The 12,842-nt window shown below is 36.6% G+C and overlaps 1 protein-coding gene across 2 annotated transcripts in view; it reads left to right on the forward strand.

Moving 5' to 3' along the window:
- Positions 1-11,474: 11,474 nt before the first annotated feature.
- The window catches only part of LOC142349880 (xylosyl- and glucuronyltransferase LARGE2-like), a 102,326-nt gene continuing 100,958 nt past the window's right edge, over positions 11,475-12,842 (forward strand). Inside the window, exon 1 of one of the 2 annotated variants that reach the window (XM_075401711.1) lies at positions 11,475-11,865. The gene's annotated coding sequence lies outside the window, so the exon portion shown is untranslated. The remainder of the gene's footprint in view (positions 11,866-12,842) is intronic. The other variant, XM_075401712.1, reaches the window with a different exon arrangement.

Raw genomic sequence — 12,842 nt, forward strand, 5'->3', positions numbered from 1 at the left:
CTTGTTTGATTCATCCTATCCTATCCTATTCCACCCATTAAAAATGTTCATGTTTCAGTGTATTATCATATACAATAACTTGTTCATGCATATATAACCTTGATGGACAAGTGAAAATCTTGTATACGAGCCTCGGAAGATATGCAGTAGTCGTCTTGAAAGAACCTCAAAATACAACCGATTTACATGTAAATTAATTTGAAATGGTTTTCCTAGCGGGAATTTTGCACCGCTGTGCTTCTTTCCCCAAGCAGCAGTTTTGAATTATATCCATCTTCGTTAATAGAAGAAAATCCACCACAAAACCCAAAAAAATCTAGTCCTGCTAATAAAAACTCAATAAAAAATCTTGTAAAAAAGCAGTAACCTCTCAGACCAAAATTTTCTCCTTTAGAGTTTTTAAAAAGTCATTTCCTGAATAGGCAAAATACTGATTTTAGTGGACATCCTTTTAGGCACAAACAGTTTACTCTACTTTGAGATGCAGTGACTTTTAGCGAAACTTTGACAATGCACAAAATATGCACAGCATCTGCAAAGATAAGGGGACTGAGTTGCGCAGGAAAATGCAGTGCTAATGAAAAGCTAATGCAGGTAGCTTTTTGTTAGGTAAATGATTGTACAAATTGACCGAGAGCATTTTTATCCAGTAGCAAATTACGCCCAATGTAACTTCAAATTGAATTTTACTGACCATTAGATTTTTTTGATATTATCTCGTTTTTTGGCGCTATTCCTCCTTTTTTTGTTTGTAATCATGTTTTTCATTGTGCCTTTGCCGACTGTAATCTTTTTAGAAGAGCGTTTTTCTAGGACATATGTGGGTGTTTTAATATTCGTAAGTGTGGTTTCTACGCTAGGACATTAATCGCATTTGAACAATATTAGGCAGCAGCAGCTTGTACCGGCTGAATAGTTCTGAATGGTTGCCAGATTTTCTGAGTAGGTTCGAACAAAGTGGTTATCTTCTAACCATAAATGATATCCGATCTGATTGGTTGTTGTGATAATCTAAATAAATAGCCATTGACCAATAAGGCATTGTAGATACGATCAAAAGATTGATTGCATGAGAGCGAGGGTCTTGATGAACCATCAGTCTGTTGACGTTTTAGAAAATTCATGGGAAGAAAAATTCGCGCACAGTCTTATGTAGCAGTCTACTGGAAGAAACTGAAAGCCAAGGAATTGATAGAGACGGATTGCTAGATATTGTTAAAGGCCTGATTAGTCATTCACGCCAAAAAAGCATTCTTTGCTGGCATTGAGGAATAGCCGTTTCAGATTGAAGAGTGCATTGAAGAGTCTGGATCATAAGGGTTATCCCATTAAATTAAATGATGTGACGAAAAATACCTGCTTGAAACTGCTGCAAAATTTTGAAATTAATTCATACAACCTCTGAAGAACATCATGAAGCATTAGAAGCAATAGTATCTGGTAGTGAGTCTCCGTTCTTAGTCATTTGTTTAACAGATTCTTGGCAAACAGAAAATGATCATCCGACATTATTCAAAGCAGCTACCTATAGTTCTTGTTTGTCGAAATAAAGGGGTGTTAGGGTCGAATATAATATGGTTCCAACATGTGAAAAGGTGAACCTGATTGAGGCATTCAAATGTCATTTAAATGAAAGCTTTTTGGTTAACATGAAGTTTGGAGACTAAAAGATGAATTTGGATGAGGTTTCAATGTTCACATATAACACATCTTGGATTAGGTCAATGATCTTTAAACCTCCAAATTTCACGATAACCAAAAAAAAATTTTATTTGAATTGCATTTGAGCTCCACAATTATTTTCAATTTGAGTAATTTGTTCGAATACACTTTAAAGAAACTTGGTTATCCGGAAGTTTTGATGTTTTTAGATGGCTTTGTTGGTAGTATATAGTTTTCCAGATCTAAGAAATAGAATTTCATCTTTGGGTTTAGTAAAATCTTGTCAAACTTCACTGATAATTTTGAAAAAGTATTTGTTTCTGTTGACTTCAACATCAACTTGCCAAATAAAAGTTTGATGATTTCAGCATATCTATCCGCTATCCAACCTAATGGATTTCGAATTTGTTTTTGTGAGCCAGCTAGCATCAGTCAAAGCACCTCGATTTCTTTGGATCTTTTTTTTGCAAATTTCAAAAGGAGGATCAAGGAGGATCAAAATTATTGCAATCACTTTCACAGCGAATTACAATTCGAGAAGAGTAGCAAAAAGTCACCAGAAAATCGCTTTCGCGACACCAATTTTTTTTTCAAAATTCTTGAGTGGAATGACCGTTTTGCATGGAAATTTTTAAAAATCACTGGCTACGAAAACATAAAAGGAATCGGGAAATGTAAACGTTGCTTTTGAGACATTTAAAAATATATTTAATCAAATTATGAAAAGTTTTTGTACCTTAATGGAGATTGAGCAGCAAAACAGCGGAAATGCCTAAATGATTCGAGAAACGGATGGAAAATTGGATTTTTTAGAGAAATCAATCACAGAGGTCATAAAAACGTAACAGAAATTATGAGGTCAAATTAGGGAAAATTTTATCACTACGGAGAAAAAAATCAAAGCAAAAAAATATTACGGACAGAAGTAAACAAATTTAATCGAAGACATCTTACAATATTAATTAACTTTAAATGAATTTAAGGGCTTTACTACTCTGAAATTTTTTGACATTCCTTACCTACTGTATGATGTTACAATAATTGAAGAAAACCTAGTTATTGGAAACGAGCCTAAAAATTTTTGTAGTTATAAGACGAAATTTAATTATTGACATCCCAAATGATGTCTTTGTTTGACTTCGGGCTCTAAAAGTGCAGAGTAGTGTAATTTACGTAAAAAACCAAAAACAAATGTTGATTGTTGAAACAATAAAGTTCTGAAAGACAAATTGTCTTCAGGAGAGTATAATATCAATACATTTTCATTTCAAAAGTCAGATTCCTCAACTTGCAAACATTCTGTTCATCTTGTAGGTAGTTCTTTTAAAGACATAACCTAAATTATGACATCCCAAGTGATGTATTTTGTAGACCTCAGTGTAAGAAATTGCAGTGTTTTTATGAAAAAAATATATCAAAATTGAAAATAAATGAAGTTCTAAAAGAGAATTCATTATCAAGATATGATAATATTAGTATTGTTTTAGTTTAAACCTCAAGTGCCTCATCTTGCAAGCATACTGTTTATCTTGTAAATAATTCTTTTTTTAAAAAAAATTATATTTTAACAGCCATATGATGTCATGGATCGACATCAGGCAAAAAGTTGCACTGTATTTGGCTTTTTGAAACAAATTGCAACAAAATGTTGAAAATAATCTAAATTCTTAAACAAAAATCTTCTCCAATAGATAAAAACATTAGGATGATTTGCGCTTGGAAATCCAAGTCCGTATTTGGGTAGGCATCTTTTTCGTCTTGTAAGCCATTTTTTTTACTGACGCTTATATTGCATTATATTGTATAAGAGGGTTTTCCGTAAGTGATAATAATGATTATTTGTCGGCGGTACAGTTATGTGTATCAGTCAATAATGCCAACTCCAACTGACTGAAGCCCGACATTGCTGTTCCACGAGACTCAATTATTGAATCAATCCTTATTTTGATCTCCATACACGTGGGAAAAGACTGGGAAATTTTTCATTTTGCGGATGATACCAATTTAACGACAAACAATAGCGACTTTAAGTCAATGCAAAATGTTTTAGTCAATGTAGAGAAATGGCTCAATGCGATTGGCTCAAGGTCCTGAATCCTAAAATTTGTCAAATGAGTATTAAAACGGTAAGAGCGCCTCTAATATCAATGGTTTATTCTATTTTTAAAATAATTGACCGTGATATAATTGAATAGAAAGCTGCACATAATGAAAAGTGGCTTTAGATGAAACACTAGAATTTGTGGAGCTCATTGATGAGAACAAGAAAAAGTTATTGTTTCAGTGCGGAATAGTATTCCAAAAGTAGTTTACTGAAATTTTTACCAAAAATTATACATTCAGAAGGTGTATTAATTGAACTAATGTATGGAAGTGTAAATTTTGCTACCCACGAACCACTAACTTTCTTACAAAGAAACATTGTTAGACCCTTTTTGTCTAGGATACACACAGAAAGTGTAATTCAACCTTTTCAGAAATACAAGGTCTCAACTGAGCTTGATAAGCCTCTATACCAACTTCTGAATTTTGTAATTTGAATAAAAAATCAAAGTGGCATTGATATTGACTCCCAATCAAACAATTCAACAACAAGATCTTTGAATTGTTTGTTCAAGTTCCGAAATCTAAATGAAAACTCAAGCGGAATTCGTTGAGATACAGAAGTGCCAATATATTGAGCCTTTTTTAAGCCTTTATATCGAAAACCGTGTGTTGTCATCAAGTGTTAATCCACTTTCTGAATAATTGTTTGTTTATTTCGGTGCTCAACGACAAGGATAAGTAGTTTTTGTGGAGTATCGGGTCAAAAAATACAATCAAACACAATCTAATACTAAGTGATACCTTGGATGCAACTTTTCGGGAAAAAATTAGAGTCAAATAAAAAACTTCATTTAATTCTCCAATTTTCTGTGGCCGCAATTGTCTCGAGAGGTGAAAAACCGTCCAATATTCCAAATTCCCTCATAAACTGAGAATCGTGTCTATTTTCTTTCACGAGATAAAGTTTTTTGTTAGCTATTGGTATCTTTTGTAGGAAACCGAAAAGCAGTGTTGAGTGATCATCCATTGGATCCGTAAACTGTTGTCTTCGAGTCTATCTTTTTTCTTTTTAATGCAAAGATAACTTGACGCTCTCTGATCTTGAGACCTAATTAAAGCATTTTCTCTATACTTTTTCTTGGATATTCGTCAATACTCATAGGAAAAAACACACACACACTCTTTCTCTCTCTCTCTCTATCTATCTATCTCTATCGTTTAGGGCATTTAAAAATTAGTCGAATTTTGATAAAATCGAGTTTGGTTGAAACTCTTCTTATGTACAAAAAGTTTACTGTATTTTTAGTTGGAGAGACTCCATTATATTGACAGCTTTTATAGACGCATATGAAGAAAATCTGAAAATGCACAAAATATGCACAACGTCAAGATAAATGAACTGAGTTGAACAGGAAAATGCGGTGTGAATGAGAAGATAATGCAGATATATTTTTCGCAAGACTTCTAAATAATGGGGACAGATTGACCGAGAGCGTTTTTGCCAGTTAGAAAACTACTCACACTATTAATTAATTACTGAAATTAACTCACACAATTACTGAAACTTAAATTCTATCGCATTTCATCTTGTTTTCTTGGCATATTTTTCCCACCATTTTTGTTCGTACTATTTTATTGCGCCCATGCCGATCAGAAAAGTTTTGTGTGATAAATCGAGAAGTGGCGAACTTAGCAAACTAAGTTAAAACTTGGATAAATAAAGAAAATTTTCTTACCTGATGTATGGTGAAGTGAAATTGAATAATGGCTTCTAATTTGAACCAAATCGTCGATTCAAATTTGTTCTTACCACAAGTTTACCAGTGTACATAAACCATAAATTTGTGTGATAGATTCGACATTCCACCACCAGACATGATCAGAAACCAACTCTCCGACCCTCCCAGTAGATAGAAATGGCATGTTCTCATGTAGGGAGAGCAATGTGTTAAGTGCAAAAAACAGCACTAGTACTTCCCATATACGGCGAAGGGGAAAAAATTGTTCAAAGCTAAGGTTTAAATTAACCCATATCAGTTTATCTATATCTAGATGGATCTGTAAATTTTCATACTAATGCGGACTATAAATACTTGTGAAATTTTGTACAATTAGGCCATTTTGAATTCAATTGTTAAAATAATATAAATTTTTTGTTACTCGAGCTTGAGACCACGACAATGCTTTCAAGACCATCAAAAAACCGACAAACATTGGATCTGCAGAATGCTGAATCCTGTACTGCGTGGATTATGTCTTTTGTGGCGAAATGTCGCGCAGAGAAGAAAGAAGACAAAGTCAACAACGACCGTACAATCGCGGACATACAGCTAACAAATCTCTTTCTTAGTATATGCGGTCAGGACGCACTTCTTAAACTTCGGAGCTTTATGAGCACTAAAAAATTGTTAGAAACTCCTTTTAAAGAGATCAGACAAGCTATTCAAAACTATATTTCCCCTAAAGTGAGAGTTGAAACGGCAGAAAAGGCTAGTTTTCTGTCCGTTGTCCAAGGCATTGGAGAATCTGACGATGATTTTCTAGCTCGCCTCAGAGAAGAAACACGTTATTGTGACTTCGAAAAACTTAAGACAGTAACCAACCCTGAGGAAGAGTTAGTAAAAATTAAATTTATCTCAGGTTTGAGAGAGCCTGAGGCCAAATTAAGACTATCAGAGGGCATTAAAACTAAGTCAACAATTTCTCTGTCTAAAAGGCAGAAAACCTACAGTTCAGATGTCAAGCAATGGTTTTTTCGAGTTCCTCAACAGGTAATAGACCATTTGAAATAAAAGAAGAAGTTGGATACAACTTCAAAAAGACTTTCAGAAAACCTAGTGAAAATTTCACTGGTAATAAAGGAAATGGTAATTTGTGTAACAGATGTCGAGGTAAGCCACCCAGTAGCAAGCCGCGTCCGGACATGAACAAGAAATGTAACACCTTCGAAAAGGTGGTGCATTTTTCAAAAAGTGCAGAAGTAAAACCCAGCCTAAGTCAGGTAAGTCTGACCTGCACAACAATTTCTGCGAGGAAGAGGGTAAGTTGTCCGGTCAAACACCATCCGAAATGGAGATGAGAACGTACTATACACGAGAAAATGTGTTTACCATCTCGGTGACATGGGAGTACATTAAAGTAAAAGTCCAAAAAATAAAAATGCAAGTTGATACCGGTGCTGATAGCACCGTGATATCATCATTAATCAGGACTGAGCTTGGTAAACCTCAGTAAAATGGAAAAACCAGACGTCTTGAGGCCTATGACGGTCATCAACTGACGCTTCCAGGATCAGTAACATGTGATGTTGAGTGCAACGGAAGCAAGAATAGGCAACAACAACTAGCAGTTGTGCAATCCGATAAAAAGTTTGGGCTACTTGGGAGAGACATACTACCCCAAGAAGCCATCAATGCAGTGAGTGATGAAAGACTACCTGCAGTCAAAGGATACAAAGCGCATGTGAAACTCATACCGGGCTCACAGCCAATTTTTTGCAAAGCCAGAAAGATACCTTTACCTCTCCAAGACAGGGTCAAAGAGAAGGTTGAGACAATGGTACGACAGGGCATCCTGGAGCCAGTAAAACCTGGTGGGGTCACAAATGCGTCACCAGTAGTGCGGCAGCGTAAGAAAAATGGAGCTCGGAGACTATGCGTGGACCTGAAAATTCACATCAATGGCAAAGTTATGCACGAGGACTATCCAATCCCAGACATGAAGACCATTTTCCATAATCTCCATGGTGCCTCTTACTTTGGAAAAACGGACTTATCAGACGCATACTATCAAATTGAGCTGGACGAGGATGCAAAAGAAATATGCACAATCAACACATCGCAAGGATTGTTCAAGATGTGCAGGCTTCCTCGGGTGCCAAAGAACTCTTCATCAATCTTCCAGAATTGCATTGAGTCAACTCTCAAAAAAATCAAGGGTGTGGTCATCTTCCAAGACGACGTCCTGGTATATGGAACAACAAAGAATCAATACGAGAAACGAATGCTTGCAGTCGAGAGTCGGCTACTTAAAAAATTTTACCACCAATGAGAAGAAATCCAACTCAAAACCAGTTTTAAGCGTAAGTTTTCTTGGTTACTCTGTTTCCAAAGAAGGAATAACACCCGGTACTAAACATGTTGTGAAAATCAAAAATGCAAATACCGCCATCAAATATGAAGTAACTCGATTCTTTTGTCAACTTAGCAAATTTTTATGGTCGAATGGTACCGGATTTTGCAACAAGAGTGCTACCCCTAAACGAAATCCGAAAAGAAGAATTCAAATGGGAAAAGAAAGAGCAAAATGCTGCTTTTAAAAACATCAAAAACGAGTTATGTGCTAACCCTCTAGTAAAGCTTTACAGCTTGACGAAGGAAGCAACCGTGACAACAGACGCCCCAGAGAAAGCTATAGGTGGGGTATTCTCACAAGAAGTATATCCTGTGATCTACGTCTCAAGGAAGTTGTCACAAGCCGAACAAAATTACTCCAATTTTGAGCGAGAAGCACTTGCAATCGTCTTTGTGGTCACAAGGTTGAAACAATTGTTACTCGGAAGAAGGATCACTCTACAGACTGACCTCAAACCTCTCAAATATCTCTTCGCCCCAAACGAAGAAATTCCGAAAAAAGCATCAGCAAGAATTACGAGATGGGCAATAGCACTGATGGGATTTAACTTCGAATTGAAATATACACCCGGAGAACAGATCCCCCACGCTGATGCTTTGAGCAAACCAGACTTTGAGGACGACGATGACAATGATCGAGACTGCTTTGCTCTTGACAATATCTACTTCGTCCAATCCGACCTGGTAATCCAGTCAGACATCAAAACAGAGCTGGGATTGATTCGACTTTTTCAAGATGTCATCAAATGAGTAAAAAGCGGCATCTAGAAACAGTGCTCAGAAGCAGAGAAAGGATTTGAACAACAGAAAGACGCCTTGACCAATCACAATAAAACCATCTTTCGAGGAGTTATGCCTTTCATTCCACCTATGGTGATAGCCAAAGCTCATGAGACTCACCCAGGCAAAAATTCAACTGAAACAGCAGTTTGAATGATGGCTTGGTGGTGCGGCATCAGTCAAGATGTTCTTCGATATGTTAGTAAATGTAAGGAATGCCAAGAAAACAGGAGGCGTAGACTGGGGAAAACAGTATCTACCCGGTCGGAAGCTGAAGTTTGGGAAAGACTCCACATGAACTGGGGCTACGTTAAGCATCAAGGTAGTATCTTGGTGATAGTGGACGCGGGATCAGGTTTGATAGAAGCGTTCCCTGCGGGAAATACAACATCACAAACAGTGAAGGTGCACTTAAGTCAAATCTGTGCAAGATTTGGGACACCAGGAATATTAGTATCAGACAATGGTTCAGAGTTTGTGAGCAGTGACCTAAAGCAATTGTGTGAATCACTGGGGATTAAAAAGGCGGAATCTCCCACCTACCATCAAAGAGCAAATGGGATTGCTGAACGAGCGGTCCAAACAGTGAAACGGGCTATTCAAGACTGGAGTCCAAATCTGAATGTGTCATTTGGCACTTTCCTACAGCGGGCATTGATGACACATCGGAACACTTCCAAGACGCGGGGTAAAACTCCTGTAGAACTGCTACTGGGACGCAAAGTAAGACTTCCAGCCTTCACTAATTATGATCTGTGTGAACGAGTCCTCTTCAAACCGACGAACAGTTCACCAACGGTTCCAGCTACTTTCATTATCCGTAAAGGAATGAACACTTCGTTCATTCAGCCTGAGAATTCAAACAAGACAGTGCTTGTTAGTGACAACCAAATTGCACGGCTGGAACCTGACGACATTAAGACTGAATCTACTGACTCACAGTCTGAGAGCAGTAGGGATAACATAGACGTGGCATCACCCAACTCTGCTGAAGAAACCTCAATAATTGAAGGGGACAACCTTCAGTTGCCACGAGAACTTCAAGCAGAAATCAAAAACAACTCGAAAGATTTGGAGAAGCTATTCCTGCAAACTTGCTTAAAAAAGGAGGGAGGATGTGATATATCAAGAAGTGGCGAACTTAACAACTTAAATTAAAATTTCGATATATAAAGAAAACTTTCTTACCTGCCGTTTGGTGAAGTGAAATTGAATAATGGCTTCTCATTTGAACCGAATCGTCGATTCAAATTTGTTCATACCACAAGTTAGTCAGTACATAAACCATAAATATGTGTGATAGATTCGACTTTCCCACCAGCAGATATGATCAGAAACCAACTCTCCGACCCTCCCAGTAGATAGAAATTACATGTTCTCAGGTGGGGAGACAATGTGTTATGTGCAAAAAAACTACACTAGTACTTGCCATATACGGCAAGGGGAAAAACTTGTTCACAACTAAGGTTTAAATTAACCCATATCAGTTTATCTATATCTAGACGGATCTGCAAATTTTCATACTAATGCGGACTATAAATACCTGTGAAATTTTGTACATTTAGGCCATTTTGAATTCAATTGTTAAAGTATTAAAATTCTTGTTACTCGTGCTCGAGACCACGACATTTTGAAACAGCGTTTTTCTTAGGACATACTCGGTGGGTATAATTTTTTTGTAAGTGTGGTTTCTGTGTTTGAACGTCATGGGCACATGAATAATATTAAGCAACTGCAGCCCGTTCAAGCTGTCTTTTACTTTCTATACCACAAATATCAGACTTCTCTTTTTGTGAGCATCATTGCTTTTTTGACCATTTTTTGCGTCGAAAAATTGTCACCTGTAGACGGGTTCGCGATAATCGCCAGAATTTCTCAACTTATGCTTAAAGGAGAGCCAATCTGCCCACATAACCAATTCACGGAGGCAGAACGATCAATCATTGGCATGTGAGCACACATTTCTGCTGACATAATTTGTTTAAACTTAATTTGAGAAAACAGCTGATATTCATTATAAAATGTACAATGAAACCATTGGTTTTCGGGAAACAGTTTTGTGGGAACACTTTCAACTGGGAGACAAATGTTGACACGACTTTTTACTCATTTAAATGTAAAAACGACTGATGGACTCAAAGTTTTACATCGAATATCCCTAAAGATGTCAATTAACTCCGTAACTCGGTTTTTGAAGTAAAGAACTATGTCAATGGCTTCTCCCGTTTAAGCCGAGTCGTAAATAAATATGTCAGGAATTTATTTTTCGTCTTGGCGTACGTTTTTTCTATAATCTTTCACAACCGTACCGCCAAGTCTTTCAAGCCTACAGGCTATTTTCAGAAAATTAAAATACAACTCCTGACTAAACCAACAGGAATAAAATTATGTTGCTTAACCATTGATGTTTGTTAGTTATCGTTAGATATTTATTTAATTTTTTTAAAATCAATTTCACTATAAAAAACATGTTGAGATGTCAACAAGAATTCATTCCAATACTAATGGGTTAATTTTCCTTATTTTACCCCCCCCCCCCCCCCCCCCCACTGTTGCTAGGCTGAGCCAACAGATTAAACAATTTTCCGCATTCGAATTCGAACAAAAGTTGCGCTCTATTGATTCAACCGATTAGCCTTCTTATTTCATCTTGAATGCCAATCGAACAAGCGTATAATAAAACGGGAAATAGGCCATGGATATATGGCATATTAAATGAGGGCGGTTTCCTCATTTCCGATTTCATTTAATCATATTCTTCCATTCAACTGTTCGGCTTTTTGATCTTCTTCTTCTTCTTCTCGGCGTGAACAAATAAACAAGTCAGTCTAAAAGTAGGAAAAAAGTTCATACAATTTTGATGTGGTTCCCTTTATTCATGCCGTACATTTTATCCAAGTTTTCTCATCAAATTACCTCAACGGCGGCGTGTAGCCTCCTTTTTACGTGCTCATTAAATATTTATCTTAGCCCCGGAATGATACTTGAGAAATTTAATTTGCTTAGCTCCCCACGCATAAGCGATTCTGCCACTCAAAATGATATTAATAATAACTACTAGTATCTCCCAAGTTATTATTAATACTATTGTTCTGCTACTTATATGCCATTTTATCAGGCGAAAAACTTGCGGCCATTTCTCTTCCATCTTCGATACTTTTCAAGTTTGGAATGTCATTTGTTTGTTTGTTTATTTCTGGTTCAGTTTTATTCAGCACGTAATGATTTCAACTATTTATATTTTGTATCACATCAAGATTCCCGGACTCAAAAGCCAGACACGTCAAATCACATGTCTTGTATTGTATCACTGATTCAATGCGACGACTATGTTGTTTGAGGTGCCAGACAAAAACCAGTATGTCCAAACCGTCTCATGATAAAGTTGTTCACGTTCATGTTCAGATCTTCATGTTCAGATATTACTTCATTGCTTCTAGACTATGCATTTTTACCCCCTTATTCCTGTTTAACGCACTATACCCTACCTTAGAAATTTTTTACCCTACCCCAGAAATTTTTAAAATAAGGAAATTTAGGTTTCAAACCTTTGAAAATAGTCTGTATATTTGATTTCAGTTAGAGATATCAGATAGATATTTGAATAAGCGTCAGCTAAAATGCTGTATCGAATAACTAAGAATAACTGCCAGTAAATACAATACAAGCAAACGAAAAGTTGGATCAATAAACAACTGAGTTATCTTCATTTCAGTTTTGGAGAAGTATCAACTGCCTCTAGTACTTGAACGCAATTAAGACAGAGGGATTCATCCCTCAGCTAATGACAAACTGATTAACCACAGACTAACAACAACATGAAATCCGAGCCGCTCGCTCTACTGATCAAGCGAACTATCAATTAGCTTTCACTTTGTCACAGTGACTTTCCAGAGCCCCGAGCTCAATCTCTCCGGAAAATCAACACAAACACTCTCAACAAGACTTAATAGAGCCTCTCGATTTTCAGAACAAGCGCACCATGCCCTGAAATCAAATAATAATTCACTCACGGTGAGATTTTTTGAGCTGCGCTAATGCAAAAATTAGTTTTTTTATGAGCCCAGCAGAAAAACAATAGTCATTGCCGTACATTCTGATTGTTTTATCCAAGTTTTCGATTTTTTTTATGTGCGCATTAGATGTATATCTTAGAACCCAGAAAGTTCTATCCTTAAAAACTTTACGCCTAAGAAGCAGTAGGGCAATTCAAACTGATTT

This window comes from Convolutriloba macropyga, chromosome 11 (genome assembly GCF_964194025.1).
Source record: "Convolutriloba macropyga chromosome 11, txConMacr16.3, whole genome shotgun sequence".
Taxonomy (NCBI): Eukaryota; Metazoa; Xenacoelomorpha; order Acoela; family Convolutidae; genus Convolutriloba; species Convolutriloba macropyga.